The 21213-nt window shown below is 36.2% G+C and overlaps 1 protein-coding gene and 1 long non-coding RNA gene across 4 annotated transcripts in view; both read right to left on the reverse strand.

Moving 5' to 3' along the window:
* RASAL2 (RAS protein activator like 2) overlaps positions 1 to 21213 on the reverse strand; it is a 379294-nt gene that overhangs the window by 282528 nt on the left and 75553 nt on the right. The gene's annotated exons all lie outside the window — the stretch shown is intronic.
* Positions 9664 to 12327, reverse strand: LOC121011888 (uncharacterized). The gene is made up of 2 exons (XR_005781831.1): positions 11152 to 12327; positions 9664 to 10918 (listed from the first exon to the last, which is right to left on the reverse strand). It is a non-coding gene; the product is annotated as an uncharacterized LOC121011888 (long non-coding RNA).

Below are 21213 nucleotides of genomic sequence, written 5' to 3' on the forward strand. Positions count from 1 at the left end.
GGGCGCCTGGGTGGCTCAGTCGGTTAAGCGTCCGGCTTCGGCTCAGGTCATGATCTCATGGTCCGTGAGTTCGAGCCCCACGTCGGGCTCTGGGCTGACAGCTCAGAGCCTGGAGCCTGCTTCCAATTCTGTGTCTCCCTTTCTCTCTGCCCCTCCCCCGTTCATGCTCTGTCTCTCTCTGTCTCAAAAATAAATAAACATTAAAAAAAAAAAAAAGAAATCTCAGAACTGAAGAATACAGTGAACTAAAAAAATACGCTGGAGGGGTTCAACAGAAGAGTAGATGAAGCAGAAGATAGAATCAGTGAGTTGGAAGGCAGGGCAGTGGAACTCGCCCAAAAAAGAGAAGGGGAGGTAAAAGTGAAGATAGTTTAACAGACCTATGGGACAACATTAAGTGGAACAGCATTTGCATTATAGGGTCCCAAAAAAGAAGAGAAAGGGGTAGAAAACTTATTTTAAGTAATATTGGCTGAAAATTTCCCTAACTTGTGAAAGGACACAGACATCAGGTACCTCAAAGCCCAGAAACTTTCAAAAAAAAAGATGAACTCAAAGAGACCCATACAAAAAAAAAAAAATTATAATAAAAATGTCAAAAGTTAAGGATAAAGAGAGAATCTTAAAAGCAGCGGGAGAAAAGCAATTTGTTCTGTACAAGAAAACTCCCATAAGACTATCCGACTTCTCAGCAGAAAATTTGTAGGCCAGAAGGGAGTGGCATGATCTATTGAAAGTGTTAAAAAGAAAAAACCCCACCAAGAATACTCAATCCTCTACCTGGCAAGATTATCATTCAGAATTGAAAGAGAGAGAAAGAGCTTTCCAGGCAAACAAAAGTTAAAGGAGTTCATTACCACTAAACTAGACATACAAGAAATGTTAAAAGGTATGCTTTAAGGGGCGCCTGGGTGGCGCAGTAGGTTGAGCGTCCGACTTCAGCCAGGTCACGATCTCGCGGTCCGTGAGTTCGAGCCCCGCGTCAGGCTCTGGGCTGATGGCTCAGAGCCTGGAGCCTGTTTCCGATTCTGTGACTCCCTCTCTCTCTGCCCCTCCCCCCTTCATGCTCTGTCTCTCTCTGTCCCAAAAATAAATAAACGTTGAAAAATAAAAAATAAAAAAAAAAAGGTATGCTTTAAGCAGAAAAGGCACTAATTACCAACAGAAAAAATATGAAAATAAAAATCTCACTGGTAAAGGTAAATATACAGTAAAGGTAGTGGATTAATCACTTAAAAAGCTACTATTAGCATTAAAAAACCAAAGTGGTAAAAATAACTATAATTACAATAACTACTCAAGGGATATACAAAATAAGATGTAAAATGTGGCATCAAAAACATAGGATGTGTGGGTGACTAGGGAGTAAATATATAGAGTTTTAGAACGCCTTCAAACCTAACCTGCTATCTACTTATAACATATGGTTACACAGTTGAACTTTGAAGAACACAGGTTTGAACTGCATGGATCCACCTATATGCACACCTTTTTTTTTTTTTTTTTTTATAAATACAGTGCAGTATTTTAAAATTTTTTCCTCTTCTGAATGATTTTCTTAAAAACATTTTTATGTCTCTAGCTTACTTTATTATAAGAATACAATGTATAATACATGTAATATACAAAATATATGCTGGCTGTTCACATTATTGGTAAGGCTTGCAGTCAATAGCAGGCTAATAATAAAGTTTGAGGGGAGCCAAAAGTTATATATGGCTTTCAACTGCACAGGGTTCTGTACTCTTAAGCCCTGTGTTGTTCAAGGATCAACTATTGTTCCAGGATTAACTGTATACAGTATGTACACATACTGTATAAATCATAAATAAGCTGTTATATATGAGTATCAATGTAATCACAGAGCAAAATCCATGGTAGATACACAAAAAATAAAAAGAGGCAAATCTAAGCATAACACTATATAAAGCCATCAAACCACAAAGGATGAAACCAAGAGAAGAAAGGAATGGAGAGAAACCACTAAAAGACAAGAAAAACACAATTAACAAAATGGCAAGAATACCTATCAATAATTACTTGAAGTTTAAGGGCTAAAATCTCCAATCAAAAGACAGAATAGCTGAATGGATAAAAACAAGACCCATCTATGTACTGTCTACAAGAGACTTATAACAGAAATAAGGATACACACAGACTGAAAGTGAAGGAATGATAAATGATGTTGCATGCAAATAGAAACCAAAAGAAATTTATATGTATGTGTATACATACATATACATATATATATACATATACGTATGTGTATACATAGTATATATATATACTAGCAATACTGACGTCAGACAAAGTACATTTTAAAACAAAGACTGAGGCGCACCTGGGCGGCTCAGTCAGTTAAGTGTCCAAATTTGGCTCAGGTCATGATCTCATGGTTCGTGGGTTCAGCCCCGCATCGGGCTCTGTGTTGAACGCTTGCTCAGAGCCTGGAGCCTGCTTTGGATTCTGTGTCTCCTTCTCTCTCTGCCCCTCCTCTGCTCATGCTCTGTCTCACTCTGTCTCTCAAAAATAAATAAATGTAAAAAAACAAAAAATTTAAACAAAGACTGTAGCAGCACCTGGGTGACTTGCTTGGTTAAGTATCCAACTCTTGATTTCAACTCAGGTCATGACCTCACGGCTGGGGAGTCGAGCCACACACTGGGCTCCACACTGACCATGCGAAGCCTACTTAGAATTCTCTCCCTCTCCCTCCACTGCTCACACTTGCTTGCTCTCTCTCAAAATAAATAAACTTCAAATAAATGAATGAATGAATGAAACAAAGACTGTAATAAAAAACAAAGATGGGCATTACATACTAATGAAAGGGTCAATCCAGCAAAAGAAAATATAACATTTATAAATATATATGCACCAAACATAGAAGCACATAAATACATAAAGCAAATACTAACAAACCGAAGGGGAGAAATTGACAACAACAATAATAGTAAGAACTTTACTCCCCATTTACATCAATGGATACATCATCCAAATAGAATATTAAAAGGAAACATCAAGCAGATGAACTTAATAGATATATACAGAACATTCCATCCAAAACCAGCAGAATATACATTCTTCTCAATTACACATGTTAACATTTTCCAGGACAGGTCATATGTTAGGCCACAAAAAAATTCTCAATAAATTTAAGACTGAAATCATATCAAGCATCTTTTCTAACCACAATGGTATGAAATCAGAAATTAATTACAAGAAAACTGGAAACATCACAAATATGTGAAGATTAAACAATATGCTACTAAATGACCAGTGGGTCAATGAAAAAAATTAAACAAGAAATTAAAAAAATACCTTGAGACAAAGAAAATGGAAATACAGCATACAAAAATCTATGAAATGCAGCAAAAGCAATTCTAAGAGGCAAGGCCATAGTAATACAGACCTACCTTTAGAAACAAACAAACAAACAAACAAATCTCTGGGGCACCTGTGTGGCTCAGTTGGTTAAACGACCAACTCTTAATTTCAGGTCAGGTCATGATCTCACAATCGTGAGATAGAGGCTTGCATCAGGCTCCGCACTAGGCGTGAAGCCTGCTTAGGATCCTCTCCCTCCCTCTCCCCACTTCGGCCCTCAGAAGGACAGAAGGACGGAAGGACAGAAGGACACGGAAGGGAGGGAGGGAGGGAGGGAATCTTAAATAAACAATCTAACATTCCACCTAGAGGACCTAGGAAAAGAAAAAAAAAAAAAGCCCAAAATTAGAAGAAAGGAAATAATAGAGATCAGAGCAGAAATAAATGAAACAGAGACTAAAAAGACAATAGAAAAGACCAATGAAACTGACAGCCTGTCCTTTGAAAAGATTAAAATATCTTACAAACATTTAGCTATATTCCCTAAGAAAAACAGAGGGCGTGCACACACACACACACACACACACCAGAAATGGAAAAAGAGAAATTACAACAGATAGCCAAAGAAATACAAAGAATCATAAGAGACTACTATGAATAATTCTATGCCAAAAACTGGACAACCTAGAAGAAATGAATACATTTCTAGAAACACAATCTTCCAAAACTGAATCATGAGGAAATAGAAAATCTGAATAAATCGATTTCTAGGAAGGAGATTGAATCATATTCAAAAATTCCCAACAAACAGAATTTCATGACCAGACAGCTTCACTGGTAGACTGTAACACATATTCAAAGATTTAATACCTCTCTTTCTAAAATTCTTCTAAAAACTGAAGATGAGGGAATACAAATTCATTTTACAAGCCCAGCATTAGCTTGGTACCAAAACCAAAAAGAGCAACCACACAAAAAAAGAAAATTACAGGCCAATATTAATTATGAACATAAATACAAAATCTTGAATAAAATACTGGCAAAATGAATCCAACAAAATATTAAAATCAGGTGGGATTTACTCCGGGAATGCAAGGATGGTTCAGCATGCACAAATCAATGTGATATACTATATTAATAAAATAAATGGTAAAATTCCTGATCATCTCAACAGATGCAGAAAAAGCACTTGACAATTTCAACACCTATTTATGATAAACAAAGTGGGTATAGACAGAACATACATCAACATGATAATAAAGGCTAACATCACACTCATTGGAAAAACACTGAAAGCTCTTCCCTTCAGATCAGGAACAAGGATGCCCACTCTTACCACTTTTTTAATACAGTTTTGAAAGACCTAGCCAGAGAGATTAGGCAAGAAAAAGAAAGAAAAAGCATTCAAATTGGAAAAGAAGAATTCAAATTATCTTTGTGTGCAAATTATATAAATTTATAAATAGAAACTTCTAAGCACTCCACCAAAAAACTGTTAGACCTAATATAATATGAATGCAGATAAAAAAATGGGCAGGGTGAAAAAATCTTTTTTTGTTTTTGTTGCTTTTTGTTTTTGTTGTTTTGTTTTGTTTTTGTTTTGTTGTTTTTGTTTTTGTTTTGATTTGTTGCAGGGCAAAAAAATCTTTTGTGTTTTTATAGACTACCAATGAACTATCAGAAGGAGATATTAAGAAAACAATCCCCTTTAAAATTCCATAAAAAAGAATAAAATACCTAGACATAAATTTAACTAGAGGTGAAAGACCTGTACAGTGAAAAAAACTGAAGATGATACAAATGAATGGGAAAATATTCTGTGCCCATGGACTGGAAGACTTAATATGGTTTAAATGTCCACTGCACCCAAAGTAATCCACAGAGTCAATGTAATCTCTATCAAATTCTGATGGCATTTTCCACAGAAACGTAAGAAACAATGCTAAAATTTGTATGAAATCACAAAAGGTCCTGAATAGCCAAAGCAATTCTGAGAATGAAAAACAAAGCTGGAGACATCATCTCCCTGATTTCAAACTATACTACATAGCTATAGTAATCAAAACAGTGTGGTAATAGCACAAAAGCAAACACACATATCAACAGCACAGAACAGAAAGCCCAAAAATAAACCAGGGCACCTGGGTGGCTCAGTCAGTTAAGCATCTGACTTCAGCTCAGGTCATGATCTCGTGGCTCATGAGTTCGAGCCCCACATCAGACTCTGTGCTAACAGCTCAGAGCCTGGAGCCTGCTTCAGGTTCTGTGTCTCCCTCTCTCTCTGCCCCTCCCCTGCTCACGTTCTGTCTCTCTCTCTCAAAAATAACTAAACATTTAAAAGAAAAAGCCCAAAAATAAACAAACGCAAATATGGTCAGTTAATTTATGATAAAGAAGGCAAAAATTTACCATGGGGAAAGGACAGCCTTTTCAATAAATGGTGCTGGAGAAACTGGACAGCTACATGCAAAAGAATGAAAATGGACCATTATCTTACACCATACATAAAACTAACTCAAAATGGATAAAGACTTGAACGTAAGACCAAAAATTACAAAACTCCTAGATGAAAACATAGGTGTACGCTCCTGGACGTTAGTCAGCAATGTCTTTTTGGATCTGACTCCAGAAGCAGTAGCAACAAAAGCAAAAAGAAAGACATGGGCTGAGGTGCCTGACTGACTCAGGGGAGCATGTGACTCTTGATCTTGGGGTTGTGTGGGTATAGAGATGACTTAAAAAATAAAAATCTAAAATGAATAAATAAACAAATGGGACTACATTAAACTAAAAAAGCTTCTGCACAGTGAAGGAAACCATCAACAAAGTAAAAAGACAACCTACTGAATGGGAGAAGATATTTGCAAATCATATAACCAATAAGGGGTTAATATCTAAAATACATAAATAACTCATACAATTCAGTAACAACAAAATCCAATTAAAACATGGGCAGAGGATCTGAACAGACATTTTTCTAAAGAAGATATAGAGACAGCCAACTGGCACATGAAAAGATGCTCAACATCGCTAATCATCAAGGAGATGCAAATCAAAACCACAATGAGATATCACCTGATATATGCCAGATTGTCTATTTTCAACAAGACAAAAATTAACAAGTGTTGGCAAGGATGTGGAAGAAGGGATCCCTCATGCACTGTTCACAGGAATGTAAACTGGGGCAGCCAATGGACAAAACTGTACAGAAAATATTAAAAATAAAACTACCATGTGATCCAGTAATTCCATCTCTGGGTATTTATCCTAAGAAATAAAAACACTAATTTGAAAAGATATATGTATCCCCTTAGTCACTATAGCATTGTGGCTAAAGAAGTAGAAGAAATGGAAAAATAAATGGATAAAGAAAATGTGCATGTGTATATGTGTGTGTATGTGCACACACATATGTATACAGACATAGTAGAACACTATTCGGCCACAATAAAGACTGAAATCTTGCCACTTGCAACAACACAGATGTACCTTGAGAGCATTTTGTTAAGTGAAATAAGTAGACAGGAAAAAAACAAGTATCAAATGATTTCACTTATATCTGGAATGTAAAAAAAAAAAAAAGTGAATAAAACTCCTAGATACAGAGAAGAAACTGATGGTTGCCAGAGGAGGAGAAAATAAGTTATAAAATAAGTAAGTCAAGGGAACCTAATGTACAGCAGGGGTTCTGCAGTCAATAATATTGTATTGCAAATCTGCCAGATGCTAAGCAAGTAAAATCTTAAAATTCTCATCCCAAGAAAAAAAATGTAGATGTGTATGGTAACAGATGCTAAACAGATTAAATGTAGTGATCATTTGGCAATATATACAAATGTCAAATTATTATGTTGTATATCTGAAACTAGTATCACTGTATCTCAATTAAAAAAATCAAGTTGTATATTTTTTAAAAATCCAATTTTTGTCAGTAAAAAAAAAAATAAATAAATAACCCCAGTATTATGTAGATAGTATGTATCCTGTAAATAGTGTAATGAAAATACCACTTTTTCTCTGTGTCTTTCTCTAAAGGAACCCCTAACCCCAATCTAATCATGTGAAAAACAACATACAAATTCCAGCTGAGGTACTCCTTAAAACTCTTAGGGTCATCAGAAACAAGGAAAGCCTGAGAAACTGTCAGATAGATGACTAAACTGTTTAGATAGATGACTAAATGTAATGGTGGTATCCTGGATAGGATCCTGAAACAGAAAAGATATATTAGGCAAACACTAAGGAAATACAGATAAAGTATGAGCTTTAGTTAATAATGATGTATCAGTACTAACTGGTTCATTAATTGTGATGAATGTGCATTAGTAATATAAAATGTTACTAGGAAAAAATAGGTATGGAGTATATAGGAACTCTGGTATCTTTGCAATTCTCTAAATCTAGAACTAGTGTATCATTAAAAGTTTATTTAAAGAAATCACAAAAAACATTAGTAATACAAAAAGTTGGTTCTTTGAAGAGATTAATAACATTTTTAAAATCTTTTTTTAAGTTTATTGATTCTGAAAGGGTGCATGCTGGAGCGGGAAGAGGCAGAGAGAGGGGCTGGGGGAGAGAGAATCCCAAGCAGGCTCTGTGCTGTCAGCACAGAGCCCATCACAGGGCTCGACCCCAGAACCGTAAGACCATGACCCGAGCCCATCAAAAGTCGGGTACTTAACTCATGGAGCCACCCAGGCACCCCTAATATAATTCTAAACCTCTACATAGATACTCAAGAAAAAAGATACAAATTATCAATACTACAAATGAAATGGGGACATACCTATAGTCTATACACTTAAAAAACATAGAAAATTATGAATGAATAACCGTATGTCATTAAATTCATCTTAAAAGGGAATGCCTATTTGATTATGAATTTCTTGTCTGATATGAAAACCGGCCAGCAGAATTAAATTTCAGTGCTTTCTTTTCTCCAGTTTCAATTGGTTTCTTTGGTTATGAGCTATGGTTATTTATAACACAGTAAACTACACTTCTTTTTTATAAAGTCCCTGTTCAGGATTACTTTACTATTTTTCTGTATATAAACATTTTTGACACTTGTAGTTGTAAAACTAATTAAAAGTTATAGTCAGGGTTGCAATGGTGCCCTCTTTTCCTCTTCTTGCAGTGTCATGTTTTTGGTACCAGATAGTTTTGCAAGAGTGAGGAAAAGAAAGATTTCTAAAATTAACAATGTGTTGTCTTTCTTGTTGAGCATTATTGTTACTTGGCTCAACGCAGGCTTAATATGTTTTATGAAAGAAGCTAAATACCATTTAGATAACTCAGACTATTTCAGTAAAATATATGGCTTTTATGTGATTGGTTATAAATGTATGGAAAAACTTTTCATCTGACACCTTATATATCTCAAAGCAAACATAATAAAAGGATTTTATTGTAGGCAGAGCATCCAGATTAATAAATATTTCAGAATCAGCCTGAAAAATGCAAGTGAATGGATATTCATTGTAGATATGCTTTGAAGTTTTCTCTCTCCTTGTTACTTACAAAAATAAGCAATTTTGAATGCGGAATGCATGATAGCATATTTGGTTTTCTTTTTTGTCTCCAGAAAAATTGTGGTTATTTTCTTTGTCATATGAATAAGAGATTGTTACTTATTATCCGCATTAACTACTTTGTTGGACTGTTTTTGTTCCCAGTGATGTGGTCATTGGTTGAAGCTGGTGTGAATCATAGTGGTAAGAATACATCATCAGTTATAGGAAGGGGGTTGTCTAAAGACAAACCCGCTTGAGATGTGGTAGCCATTATTATTTCTGTATGCCGTGCGTCTGTTGAGAGTGACAAAACCACAGCAAAGTGCTGCCTGTTTTGATAAAACCTGAGTTATCACTTTAGTAAGACTTCTTTTTTTCTCTCCCCACCTCCAACGTGGTTTGAATTGGTTGATTTCAATTTTTGATCTTAACGCTCCTTTCTTCCTCCTTCCCTCACTCCCCCTTTACTTTTTCTTCCCCTCTCTGTCCCTTCCAGTCCTTTCTGTCCTCCTCAAGATAAAAGAGCAGTACTCTCCTGTTTTTTATCCAGAAAGGAAAAAGGGTATTGCAGAAAGAACACAGTGTTTAGAAGTAGACTGATCTGAGTGTGAATTTTGGTTTTTTTTTCAAAGTGGTCACTTTGTTTTGAAGAGTCTCAATCAGTGGTATGCTAGCTCCAGCTCATACTGCCGAAGAGCCCACTGTGCCCAACTCTTCCCCGGTCCCCTGCACTGACTCCATTTGAAGTCAGTTGGTACCTTGAAACCAGACATGATGGGAGCATTTATACCACAGAAATGAGCAAATGCTACAGATCAGAAACTTTTTTTTTTAACCCAAGGAGTCAGTTGTGAAACATTCACCAACACCTCACTGAGCTCAGTTTCCACATATCTCAAACAGGACCAGTAACACCAACCTTGAAAATTTGTTGTAACAATTTCAAATAATCGAAGTAAAATGCCTAGCGAGATGCCAGATACACAAAAGACACACAGTGTGTGGTATATACAAACCTGTTACAGTATTACAAATAGAGTCTGGCTATATGAAACCTCTATTAGCCATGAGATCAATAATATAAAAGTCTAATAAGGCAGTTGAATTTGATTTTAGTAGGGTTGTTGGGCCCTTTAAAATTTATACATGGAAAAAGTAGCACAGTATTCCATACAATAGCCCATACAATTGCTCATGTGAACAATTTATTTGGCATCTTTTCCCAAGTTCCCTCTTAATTACCATCTCCTGTGTTCAAGTTGTTAGCCACCACTAAACATCCTATAAATGCAGCTTTGTGAGAAGTGAGTTGCAAGGACTTAGAAAGCCACAAGACCTGTGATGAAGTGCCATAAAGGGTAAAGCCATAAACAGAGGCAATTTAGTAACTATAATTAAGCATCTAAAGAACTCTTTGGTGACCACCTGTTCACCATTTCTTCTGACAGCTGCACCAGTCCTTCGGCTTCCATTGGAAAAAGAGAAATTTAGATTGAATGTGGCAAAAACAACCTCAAAAGTTATTTTTATGTTCAACAAGGGCTTTTCCTCTCTCTCATGGAAAGCATATGAACACAGTCTATGTGTGTGTATATACACATAAGTGTGCTATTATCCTAGATGAGGAAGGGAACAGTAATGTGACCAGTAATCTCAGACTGTAACCTCTATTTCTGGGCCTTGCGTCTGAGGCTTTCACAAATTCATTTTACCGAAGGCTTCAGAAATTTGAGCAAAACCACTTGCCTATAATTTACGCATAGTACATTGGCTTGCAATACTTCATTTAAAATGATTACTTGAAGGCCTCCAAAGTGTCTCAGAGTAAAAAATGTTTACGAATCTGTCTAGATTCATAAGCTCTTTTCTCTCCCTTCGCCAAACAATGATTTCAATGGCTTTTTGCTTTAGCTCTTATAAAGAGATACTCGGTCTTCATTTCTGATTATCACTGCATTGCAAACATCACACAAGAAAAATAAATTATTAAAATAACTTTTTATTTTTATATACTTTAGGTGGTTGGTACCCCCATTTTCCACTCAGTCCTATATGCCCTCAGTTATCGATTATTTGTACTGAAAATTTTTTTTTTAATTTTTTTTTTCAACGTTTATTTATTTTTGGGACAGAGAGAGAGCATGAACGGGGGAGGGGCAGAGAGAGAGGGAGACACAGAATCGGAAACAGGCTCCAGGCTCTGAGCCATTAGCCCAGAGCCCGACGCGGGGCTCGAACTCACAGACCGCGAGATCGTGACCTGGCTGAAGTCGGACGCTTAACCGACTGCGCCACCCAGGCGCCCCTGTACTGAAATTTTTTATTACAACCTAATGTATATATGTTTGCCATGGTGTGTTAAGAAGCCCTCAAATTCCTTTACCACTGACACAAGTCTCAAGATCACTAATGCTCTAAAAGCCAAAAATCAATTTAACAAGCAACACTGAACACAAAACTTGAGAACTGTAATCACAAGAGAGATAATAAAACCCTTCAATATAAGATTCAAGTTTTAGCTACAATACTTTGAAACTTTGTGGAAATAATGAACATCAAAACTAGACTATGTTTTTCTAGTCAGAAACGTAAGTGTAGTATACGACATTATTCATTATTGATTTCAAACTGTACTTAGAAAATACTTTAGAATTAGTCATGTCCTGGGGTCATTTGTATTGGTTATTTAGACTACAGCTGTAGGCCTGCTCCCTGCCCGCCTCTCTAAATCATCTAACACCACTGTTCCATGTACCCTCCACAGCCAACATTATTTGCTTTCTTTAGTTTTTCTAATACACCATTCTTCATGCCACAGGGCCTTTCCCATGCTGTTCCCCCAAAATGGAATCTTCTCCCAGTGCCCCCTCCACTTTACGCCCAACTCAAATATCACTTTCTCAGAGAAGGCTTCCCTTAGCTCTCAGTGAAGGTCATGTTCCTTTCCTTGACAGCAATTACCAGTTTATAGTTATACATCCGTTGTCTGTGTGACCAAACTTTAGGCTCCACGAGAGCAGAGACCTTGTCTATTCCTCCTCACCATTATAACCTCAAGATACAGCATGGTCTTTGGCACATGGTAGGTGACTGAGCGAATGCATGGCATACACAAATCACCACAAAATAAGCTTCAAGACAGATGCAACATTAGATGTAATTCAAGATCACAGCATAATTACAGAATCCCAAATAACACTGATCTGGATAAAGTATTATGAAAAGTTAAGAAGACTGTATTAAATATAAGATCATAAAATAAAAAAATCTCAGGCAGTATCACACCCTGTATTCATGACACTGTTTTCTCAACTACTCTTGTTACTCACTGTTCCTTTGAAAACTGAAGAAAATAGGTGACGGAGATTCTGGAGATAGCAAATTTAGACTGACTTCTGTCCAAAGGTCTACACTAATAGGGGCGCCTGGGTGGCTCAGTCGGGTGAGCGTCCAACTTCAGCTCAGGTCATGATCTCACGTTCATGAGTTCGAGCCCCAGGTTGGGCTCTGTGCTGGCAACTCAGGGCCTGGAGCCCGCTTTGGATTCTGTTTCTCTCTCTCTCTCTCTCTTCCCCTCCCCTGCTCATGCTCTGTCTCTCAGAAATAAATAAGGGTTAAAAAAATTTTTTGAAGGTCTGCACTAATAGAATCTAAGGTCCAAACAGACCTTAGAATTGCAACTAATGTATATGGCTTAATATTATATGGTTACTAACTCTGATGAGTTGGTATTGGTTATCTAAAGTACACGTGAGGAAGCTAAGGTCTGGGAAAAGAGAGCTGTGAGGGGGTATTACTGAAACATCAGCCAGGAGTGTGGTAGCCCCAGAGAGTCGTGGCGTCAGTGTAATGTATTTGCCCATCCTAGTTAAATGGCATGAATATATTTAGGAGAGAATTAAACATTTTAAAGTATTTTGTGAATCACATTAAAATGTGTTCATCGGAGGGGCGCCTGGGTGGCGCAGTCGGTTAAGCGTCCGACTTCAGCCAGGTCACGATCTCGCGCTCCGTGAGTTCGAGCCCCGCGTCAGGCTCTGGGCTGATGGCTCAGAGCTTGGAGCCTGTTTCCGATGCTGTATCTCCCTCTCTCTCTGCCCCTCCCCCGTTCATGCTCTGTTTCTCTCTGTCCCAAAAATAAATAAAAAATGTTGAAAAAAAAATTTTTTTTAAAAAACATTTAAAAAAAAAAAAAGTGTTCATCTGAATGTATAACTGAACTAAATGCCAGTAGGGGAAAATATCATATGCAAAAGGACAGGGTACTGAATGGTAAAAAGATGATGTGTTGAGAGGCTATTAGCTACCTATATTACTGACTATCTGGACAAAAAAATGGATTAAGAGGCAAAGAGGCCTCGACCACATAACTAGCTCCAACAAGTTTCCTGGACTTGGACAGTTTTTAAACATTGAATTTTCTACCCTGAAAATACCCCCTCTCTTTCTACACCATGTGGAAATGGAAGGTTTTGACACAGTAAATTTTTAAAACATTTGAACTAAATGGGAAAAAAATTATAAAATATAATGTGCTATCACCACCATTATGTTGTTTGAAAAGTGAAAATTCAGAAATGTTATCACATTACATTCTCACTGTCTTTAAATCAGAAGAAAATTACTAACTGAGCATAATTACTAACAAGGATCAAAGTGTAATAATGGTCTGGCAAAATAAACTGCATTAATCAAATAATTTAATTATCATTAAATAATTATAGCTATTATTATTCACATGTAATTTATTTCAAAAGAATGCCAATACTAAGAGCACCTGGCTGGCTCAGTCAGTAGAGCATGTGGCTCTTAATCTCAGGGTCATGATTTCGAGCCCCATGTTGGGTGTAGGAATTACTTTAAAAAAAAAATTTAAGAATGCCAATAGTTAATATAAATATAAAATATGATAAAATATAAGGTAAAGATAAATATATTCAGCTGGTGAAAAGGTGACACACACATGCATTCACACACACACACACACACACACGTGCTTGTGTGTGCACAGAACATTTTTGGATGCCTACAGTGGCCGACAGTGGATAGCTCTGGGACACAGACATAGGAAGCTGGGGGGCCAGGGTAGGAAGTGAAGTCCCCTGTTATCATATACTCTTGTAGGTGTTAAAAAGCCTTCCATACTCATATGTGACTTTTCTCCCAACAAAGTTAAAAGATGTTTTTCAAGGTTAAATGAGTGGGATCAAATGGGAATAATTAATCATTCCTATAACTTATCTCAAAGGAAAAATATACATGTTAAAATCACAGAAGCGCAAGGGGCCTAACGTCATTCTCTTCAATTTTATTAAATAGAAAACATAAACAATTAAGAAAATTATGATCTCTCAAAGTTAAAAGTCAAGTCAGTGACATTAGCTCTAAAATCTAAAACCTTCTTATTCTCAATAATGTGCCATGTGATTCTCATTCTGTTATCTTCATTCCAGAAAATTCAGTAAAATTTTCCTTAAAGCTTCCTGTAATTCTACGTAAGCAATATACAACCATCAGGATTTGACAATAATTTTTACTGATTTGAAAACAGGCAACTCAAAGGCTGAAATCTGGCAAGGATGATTATTTTTTAAAGCAAGCTCAGGAAGCAGCTGAATTTAGCTCAAGAAGGAACTAGCTGCTGCCTGGAATTGTCCTTGGAAAGCAAACGCCAAAGTCAAAGGGTTCGTGCATGAACTCTTTACGCTGCTTAAATCTAGAGGCAGAAGCAGGAAACTAATTAGCCTCTCATTTATTACCTGTTTAGGCCTTCTTGACTGACCTAATTGTAACTCATCTCAATGCAATCTAAGCATTTAGGGAATTTGGTCTAGAAACAGTTCAGCTTCATCTAACCTATGGAATTCATAACTCAGGTGCCACCCTGATAAAAGAAGTCCCTGTTAACTCTTCTTTCTCCATGATACCCTCACTTGAAAGGATACGTATGTTAGGAAAGGATATGTTTTGTCGCAGCAATAATTGATGACTACTCTTAGAATTTTCCAGCTTAACATAGTGGGAACTATATTATCAGGCAAATATTAATCTTGGATGGCAAATAAAAAAGAAATATAAAGAATAATAGAAGAAGGGTTCCTGGGTGGCTCAGTCGGTTGAGCGTCCGACTTTAGCTCAGGTCATGATCTCTCGGTTTGTGGGTTTGAGCCCCGTTTCAGGCTCTGTGCTGACAGCTCAGACTGGAGCCTGCTTCAGATTCTGTGTCTCCCTCTCTCCCTGCCCCTTCCCTGCTTGCACTGTGTTTGTCTCTCTCAAAAATAAATAAACATTTAAAAAAAAAAAAAGAATATTAGAAGAAAGAATCTCAAAACCAACTCCCAAATAACAGTAAGACACACAGGTAGGAGGAGATACCATATGACCTAAATTAAGCATTTAAAGAGAGGTCTAAGAATATTCCTGACATTTTCCAAGAGGAGAAAAAAATTGTATATACTAATGTTGTTTTCTTATCACACGTGTTAATTAGGGACAAAGATTTTTCTTGAAACTCCCTGGAATAAGTAACAAGCAAAAGGAAGAGGCTGTATCAACTAAGTAAAATTTGTCCCAATGCACTGCCTCTCTTAAAAGTAATTTCCACAGAGTATCAACTATGGCCACCCATACGGAAATAACTGGATGGGAGAGCAGAGTTAAAAAGTCATTGTTAAAATTTTCTTTTTTAAAACGCTGGAATTGGTTATAAAATAAAATACTATTTTTTTTAAAAAAGCTTGTTTGTCATATGATATCCTGGAAAGCTTTACACAATCATTAAAATCCCTCTCTCTCCTGGAAGGTGACAGGATAAAGACTCAATGACAATACGTGAGCTTTCCTCTGAGTTCTAATGTCATGGTTTCAAGAAAGCTAAATTTTCAAAAATGGATTTTCCTCAGTTACAGCATTTTAATCCCTACCTCTTCTGGTCAGAAAGGAAAGAAGTAGTGGTAAGGGTAAGGAAGGCTACTCCAATCTCAGCCAAACTCAGAGAGTTAAACCGTGTCCCAAGGTTCACACAAAAGATAATGGACTCCTTCCACACTTGTTAGACTCCACCATAACCTCAGGGACTCCTTTAAAGATTTACTTAAAACTATGGACCATCTGCCCCAAAAGAAAATACACACAAAGTGTATAATTTCAGGGAGTGTCCAAACCCCAGATTAGGACACTTTGCCCTAAAAAAAAAAAGCAGATTTATACACTTTCAGCCAATGCAAATGTAATATTTTATTCTATGATGGCCTTTTATATTTCACTTATTCTATGTATTCTATGGTTAAGATCACCATTTCCAGAAACAGGAATACAAAGAATGGGCTACACATGTCTTGCTAGAGACATATTGGACTATTAGCTCTATTTTCTCATTGACCATTCCCTTAAGGCAGTGGTTCAAAAAAGGGGTTATGCACCCCAAGAAGGCACCCTGGAAATTTGTGAGGGTGTTTTTGGTTATCACAGTGATTAGAGGTTGCTGAGCTTTAGGGTTCTCTCCTGCCCCCAGCCCTGGAGAGGGAGGATAAAGAAAGGGACGTGTATGTTAGACATCTTAGAATGCATGGATATTCCCATGCAGTGAAGGATGTCCTACTGGACATTCATGTGGGTGAAAACCAATTCAAAATTGTTTAAGCCTAAAACTTAAATCTGTTCTACACGTAAATGAAAGGTATTTTTGCACAATTTTAATATACAATGAATTTCTAGGAATGCCGTTACCAAATAAAGATTATATTTTGATTTGTTTAAACTTCACCTTGGAAAATCATGTACCAAATGGCAACACTACTTGTGGTATTTTATTTTATTTTATTTTTTAATTTAATTTGTATTTATTTTGTAAGTAAGCTCCAGGCCCAACTCACAACTCTGAAGTCGAGAGTCACAGGCTCTACCAACTAAGCCAGCCAGGCACTCCTATTCATGGTATTTTAACTGCCAATGAAACACAACTTTACCAATCTGCATTTAAGAATGCTGTAATCCTGGTGATTCTATACACAGATGCAAGCATCCGAGTACCTTACGTCTTCTAATGCAGTCGTGCTTGCGCACTTACATATTGAAATACATATTTTTTATTCTAAATTATTTTCCTTATTATTTCTCATTTATATTACTTAGGGCATTATAACTACTTTTAACTTATATGTAAGGTAAATCTATAAATGTATACTATACAAATATATAGATATATTTAATCTATACTTATACACACACAAATTGTGTGTGTGTGTATGAATTTTGTCTCAAGATAAGAGAACATAAAATATTTGCTATAACAAGTGGACCATGAGTCTCACAGGGTTGAGAATCACTGATCTAAGAAGAACGATACTAAATTTCAGTGGAAAACCTGACAAACTTCTTTTTAAAACAGCATTTAATACCATTAAATGGTAGTGTGTAGGATTAATTTGTTGGGTGTTTTTAAATGTATCTCATTATGATAGAGGCTGGGGTTATAGGTAGCTTCTCTTAGACCCTGACTATCTCTACAGGTTATCTACGCCATACTCAGAAATGGCCATTCCTCTCACCTTAACCTTTGGCAGACTATTACCAGGACCAATTTAAAGGTGTAACTGATTCTGTGAAATTGGAGGGGGAAAATGGATTAAATGGCATTAAGAACTTGCAAATACATGAAAGAGACATCTCTTTCATCTCTTACCAATTTTTCATTGACAACCTCTCCAAACAGGAGATAATAGTTTCTCCAAACAATAGTTTCAAATTTAGTTAGGCCTTGCTCAGGTTCAAGGTTTGAAAACGACTGTCATGAATGAATGTAAGGAAGAGAAAAATGAAAACAGAGGAAAAGGGAAAAAGAAAAAGAAGCTTGCTCGTGTTGGTAAGGCAAACATATGAAAAATGACAAAGACTATGCAAGAACATATAAAATCTATATGCCTATAAACTTAATTATTCAAAAAATGTCAGGCATAATAAATCCTTTGTAAAAGCATTGAATAATAGAACCAAGTAAGAGGGCAAAATTATGTACATAGTTATTCATATTTCCATAAGAGACCATGAAAGCAGAAAGCAATTCATGGCTCAGGAGGGTTACTGCTCTCTGAAATCTCCCCCTCGTGGGGCCAAAACTTCATAAAACATCTCCAGATGAGCCATCTGATTAAAATAGCTTATGTTTTGGTTAAAATAGCTTATATTAAGTACTGGGCAAAGAACTTTTACTACACAAACTATTGATAACCTATTCTCTATCATAAGATCTCAACTATACCAACCTGTTCACCCCAACTCCACAGGTAAAATATTATCTGTGTGGACAAAACACCACTTTCAAATAGTCAATCCTGTTTCCTTCAAAACTATTAACTGCTCAGATTCATATAAATTTCCCAGGCTAATATTCTAGGCAAACCATCAGGTACCAATTATTATTTTCATTCTTCTGTAGAGAAAGCTGCTCAGATAATATGAGTTTTGCAGGTTTTACTAATGTTTCCTTAGCCTTTACTTTGTGAGCAAAAAATCGGTTAGCGATTCAACTGCCTGAGCTCCACAGTAATGATATCTCTCAACACAAAACCACTACCAGTGTGAAAATTACGAGTGAACAAGAACAATGTGCTGGTAGAACAGACTACTTGAAAAGGCTTATGTGTTGTTCCTCATCTTTTCGACTCTTCAGGATTAGAAACTGAATTTGGATGGCCCACACATATAAATTTGAATAAAGATACCCCCATACTCTCAGACACTATCAGTGTAGAGCAGTGTATAAATTTACTGACTGCTGATTAAGTAATAATTAATTATTAATTTATTAAGGACATAAAGACAAAATTGTGCTGAAAAAGAGCATGTGCCAAGAAATTTAGCCAAAAATGAATTCACCACCCCAAAGTGCCTAAGATAAAGTATCATAAAAAATAAGTTAGAAATAATGAACACTTAAATCAACAAAACAAAGAGCTGATAATTTTAAACAGGAAAACAGGCTGGTATGTATGTGCATATGTGCGTGCCTGCGTGCTTGTAAGTGTGTGTTTAATTGTAAACAAATGCAGATGCATGAACGATTAACATCTGAAACCTGAAGATCTGAAAAAGAGCTAAAGATAGATCAGAATTCCTGAATAAATAAGATATGCGAAAAGGGCATGAAATATGAATGAGCAGCATGTCTTTCCACGAAAAAAGCCAACAAAATCAGCTTCAGACGTGAACACGGAAGGACCAACTGTAAGAAAAAGAAGTGCCAAAGAAAAGTATGCTGTAAAACAGAAGAGAACATTTTAAATAGTTGCACATGTGAATGAATATTAAAAATATTTTAATCCTCCTAAGAAGTGTGTTTCTAATTAGACATTCCCTTTTCTGATTATGGATTTTATTGCAATGGCAGAATCAACTATGACTTGGCCCTTCCCACAATAGCAGCTGTTAGATTTAACTTAGCAGCTTCCTCTTTTATGCTCCCACTAAAACATGTGTATACTATATATGTATACTTAACATACTTCTTCTAGGGAAAGACCACAGAATTTCTTTATCTCAACTTAGTTTGTTGCTTGGGCAATTGATTATATATTTTCCTCTTTTAAAATAGAGAGAGGAAATCCTTTAGTCTGTTTCACAAATGTTTAGTTTTCTGGTCAACATTTTATTCACCGTAAAATACAGGTCAAGAATCCCCTTTCAAACGTCTTGGAATCTTTCTTAGCCAACAAAGTAACAGAGAATGTCGCCTACTTTCAATTGATCTATTCAGAAACGAGGAACAGTTGAAACTAAACAAGAAAAGACAAATCTAAAAAATCAGGTGAGGAGGATGGTGCAGGAAAAAGTCACACATTAAGGATTTTAAGAGTGGAAATAAATGTATTCACAATCACGTTAGCCAAACTACTCATCTATTTTAAACCTTCCATTCTTCCATGACGTGTATTTCTTTAAAATATAAAGTGGAATGTTAAGAAGGCAGCACCCTGGCAAGCATAAACCCTCTAGTAATTTTTTACAAGTTGCTTTCTGGAAAGGCCCACCCACCTAACTCCATCCCCTTTTTAAAAGTGTTCTGTCCCGTAATTAAAGACTATAGCCGCAACTGTTCTCTACATTCGGAACTCAGCATATGGCTGCAAACCCTAAAAGGCTAATTTCAATAATAAATAGAACGGGTAGGAAAAGGCACACACTTGAAATACTGTAAAAAGAAATCCTCAACTAATAGGTCTGACATAAGCAGGACCAATAAGACTTCTGCATATCTCTCAGGTTGTACCTCCTCCAAGGGTAAAAGATAAAGATTAGCTCTTAGACCTATCCGTAGTTAGCATCCTCATTAAATACCCCCGAAGGAAGGCAGTTAGTGTCACCTGTAAAGATTTAAAGAAACACCTTTCAAAAGTGAAGTCATCCAAGTGTGTGTGTGTGTGTGTGTGTGTATATACACACATATATATATTTATACATATACATATATAAACCCACTACAAAACCAAGCAAGCTCTTACCTAAAAGATACATAAAAGAAATGAAGACTTCACCAAAATAAAATCTTCTAAAAAGAACTGTCACCAAAGAACCCTTGGGGTTTTTCTAAACTACAAACAGAATTTGCCAATCATAGAGGGAAGAAAAAGCAACCATTACAATTAAAAAGACTTAAAGACATTCAAATATACAGAAAAGATATCAGATTTTTTTCTTTAAGTATTCACCAGTTAAAAATAACAGAGGGAGTCATAAAAATGTCAAAAAATTGATAAACGGCAGGTACCAAGTGTATATATCGATGTTGCAAGTAATTTTAAGGTTGAAGTTTATATTCTTTATTGATTACTGCCCCCAATAGAAGATGATAACTAAGGATAGTTTCATTGGTTTTTCTTCATCGTCTCAGAATTCTTAAATGCTAAATGAAAAAGTTTTTCAACTAAAAGAAAAAATGTATAGAGACACAATTAACTTCAACATTATCATACATGTTCAAAAATATATTTAGACTTTGGTTTCCAAATATGAGCTGTACACTTGACCAACTCTAAAACTCCACAGATTTAGGAGCAATAATGACTAGAAATGACTTTAAAAAGAAAAGAATGACTATAAAATGACCATAAAATGTGACCCGCTACCCACTTCTGTGATGCTACATACAACTCCACTGACTGCTGTGAGGCTGAACGTAAGCTTGTAGGCAAAAATGTCAGAAATACAGAGCCCAGCGTGTATTGCACCAGCCTCCAGAGTTAGCAATACTATTGTTGAGACCTTGAAGGCCACATTTAAGATAAAGCATACCACACAGTTCCAAATTTTAAAATGAGACATGAAAGTGGGAGTGGAGAATATCATACTCAAAACAGGAATGCCCTCTCAGAGATCA

The sequence above is a fragment of the Herpailurus yagouaroundi genome, unplaced genomic scaffold (genome assembly GCF_014898765.1).
Source record: "Herpailurus yagouaroundi ecotype Mexico unplaced genomic scaffold, PumYag 195, whole genome shotgun sequence".
NCBI lineage: Eukaryota > Metazoa > Chordata > Mammalia > Carnivora > Felidae > Herpailurus > Herpailurus yagouaroundi.